Genomic DNA, 3437 nt, shown 5'->3' with positions numbered 1-3437 from the left:
CAGCATATAGATCCATGGTCCCCATTCTAGTTGAGAACATTCTGCTTATAAGACTCATTAATTGATTCGTGATTGATCAATTATAATTCTAAAGTTAGACTATGTCTGATTTTATGAATTTTCACTATTCAGGGGTGAAATTGTAAGGAAAAGAGTTTTCTGGGTTTATTTATTTATTAATGGACTTTATATGTCTAATTAATAATTAAATTAAATGACAATATTATTTAATAATGTATTTTAATTATTAAATAATTAGTTTTGGCATTTAAAAGGTTAGAATTGGAAAATTGGCATTTTTGAGAAAATAGAGATAAAATTTGATAAAATTGCAAAATTAAGTGGGGCCCATTACAACACCTATGGCCGGCCATTTAAAAGGATTTTTCAAATTATTATTTTCATTATTTTAATGCCAAATAATTCTAAACCTAAACCTAGTAAGTTGCCTATAAATAGAAAGTGATGGCTCATTCACAACACATGCTTTCATTAGCTTTCTGACAGAAATTTCTCTCTTCAGAAAAACTGAGCCTTCCCTCACTCTCTACCTTGGCCGAAACCTCTCTCCCTCTTTTCCTTCATCTTTTTCGTGACCCTAGTGAAAGAGTAAGTGCCCACACACAGTAAGCAGTAACTCAATCATAGATTGGAAGACTGTGAAGGATCAAAACTTGAAGAAGAAGGAGATTCGGGCTCAGATCTTGATTATACTCTGCTACAGAAAGGAATCAAGGGTTAGAGATCTGAGTGGAAGGAGACATTTATTCCGCTGCATCAATGTAAGGTTTTCTTAACTTTATATGTGTTTATTTTATCGTTTTAGAAAGTTCATATTTAGGATGTTAATAAACATACTTGTGAGTAGATCTAAGATCCTGGTAAAATAATTCCCAACAGATATTAGGTATGATTAACCTAATATCACATCCCCAAGTTCAAATTCAAAAAATTAACAATTTTCAAATTAAAACTGCTTCCTTATTTCATGATGATATTTATGAGCATAACTAAAAATATTCAGTTTCTTAAAAAAAAAATAAAAAAAATAACAATAATTTGAATAACATTCAAATAACTTTTAAATAGGAAACACATGTATATTTATATTTATTTAATATACACGTATATATTACTTTAATTCAAATTCATATTTAAACAAAAAAAAAACAACAGAAAATAACAATAAATTGCCAGTGTTAATATTCACTAAACGTGTGAAAAGAAGCCAAGCATCATGACATGTATTTGGATCTCATTTTACATAGTTCTTTAAACAAACTATAAGTATTTTCATCAATTTACTACTCACAGCTTCAGCTCCTTGCTTCAGCAAAATAAGAGAGCCATTTGTTCCATCGGTCTCGATTGCCATATTATACAATTTTGTGGTGTACACAAACAGCTGCGAGTTTCTATTTCACTGGAATTACCAGAGAGAAGTTATGTTATGAGGGTACTTGTAAAAAAAATGCCAAATAAAAGTAATTAAAAAATTATGTAAATTCAACTCAAACCCACAAAAATACTTACACAAAAATACTTACACATATATACTTACAAAAAATATTATACAATTTAAACAAACCCACAAATATACTTACACATATATAAACAAATTATTATTATTACTATTTTTTTCACAAAACAAATAACTTTAAAATATAAAAGGGCAGCAAAATCAGTACCCACGCAATTGAAAATCCTAGAAAAATTGCAATAAAAGTGTTCTTTGATGAGGTTTCAGTCTCAACATCTATCGAGTCAATTACTCAATTACCTCCTCAACAAGATGAACTGTGACAAAAATTTGCCCTTTTTCTGTGAACTGCAAGATTTCAAGTAAAATAAATATGTTTACAGCATTTTGAAAAAAGCACAATTTAGAAAGCAAGAATTCCCCAATACATGCCAACCAGGGACTAATAGCTTTACGGAAGAGCTTCCTAAGAAGCTATAAACGAAGCGAAGCCTAGCCAAATGACTAATGTTTTCTATATGACACTTAGCTAGATATGTTATTCAAAGATTTTATCAAAGAGAGGAGTCATTTAGAAAAATACATACCCATTGGCACATGCTACAGTTCTTGAGATTTTCATTTTCCTAGTTGAGCCGAATATAGTTCCTCAAGGCTGCAAGGCAATTTGCTCTCCACGGTGGTGGTTTCTTTGGAACAAGACCTTCACTATATGACCAGGAAAATATTTTCACCACCACCGAATCCACCAAAATTTCCTCCTCCTACATCCGACCGAAACCTCATAAATCTCCCTGGTCCCGATGAACCAAAACTAAAAGGACTACTTCCAAAGAACTCGCAAAGATGTCCTCTGCATTCCTTTGATTAAACCCATTTGAGCAACCTCCATTTCCAAATGGAGATCCGAAGTTCTGGTGGTGGCATGTCCTTTAATCCTTCTTCACCATATTGATCATAAATTTGTTTCTTATGAGGATCACTCAATACATGAAGTCATCAAATTCACATTTTTCATTCCTAAACACAACAAGCTTAAATGAAATATGAATTTTATAGCCAATACATTCATTCATATAATGTGTAAATGAAACAAGCAAGCTCATGCCCTTTATAGAAAAATCTACATAAACCTGTTTACATCATTACCGTTCTATCTAACAAAGAATAACACCATGAAAATCCCAATAGCATCCAAATCTTAAGAACAAAACAACGAGAAAAGTCTCAATCCCAATGGCAAAACAAACTTACCTCATATCCCAATTATTACTTTTGAAGTTAAAACAATACAAAATAACCCATGAAGTTTTAACATAAGGAATCATGAACTATGATCTCATATCCCAATATCAAACAATATAATTCCAATAATACAAAAAAAGAGCAAAACCCATCAATTAAAATGAACTCAAGAAGCTTAAACAAACATCAATGAACAAAAGAAAAGAACTTGCCTCATAAGCCTCGAGAGATGCTTAAATGTAGCTTCGGCTTCCTTTTTGTTATTACGATTCTTATCAGGGTGCCATTTCATGGCCAATCTCCTGTAAGCTTTCTTCAAATCATCATCTGTGGCGTTCCTATTCACCTTCAATATGTTATAGTAATCAACACCCATTTTATCTTTAGTTATAATTTAGTTATAAGAAAAGACACCATCCTTTTTCTTCATAAAGGTCTTATATTTATCTATTGTCTTTTATCAATCAACAATACCAAAATGTGTACTTACAAGTTTCAATGTCGAGGATATGGGCATGCCCCAGGGGACCCATAAGTAACACCCAAGATATTGACACCGTCCTGCAAAAGAAGGATAATGTAAAGATTACTCAATGATCACAAAACATATATCCTTAGAAGAAAAAAAAATGGAACTTATTGCGGTGCTAGTTGGATGTTATCTATCTTTTACGATGCACGTGAATCACGTAGCAACATCTTTTTGGCAATG

At 31.8% G+C, this 3437-nt stretch overlaps 1 pseudogene; it reads right to left on the bottom strand.

Moving 5' to 3' along the window:
• Nucleotides 1-1180: 1180 nt before the first annotated feature.
• Nucleotides 1181-3211, bottom strand: LOC133029031 (uncharacterized; annotated as a pseudogene).
• Between the last annotated feature and the right edge of the window lie 226 nt (nucleotides 3212-3437).

This window comes from Cannabis sativa, chromosome 6 (genome assembly GCF_029168945.1).
Source record: "Cannabis sativa cultivar Pink pepper isolate KNU-18-1 chromosome 6, ASM2916894v1, whole genome shotgun sequence".
NCBI lineage: Eukaryota > Viridiplantae > Streptophyta > Magnoliopsida > Rosales > Cannabaceae > Cannabis > Cannabis sativa.
The sequence above is the reverse complement of the archived record's forward strand: the minus strand, read 5'-3'. Positions and strand labels throughout refer to the sequence as shown.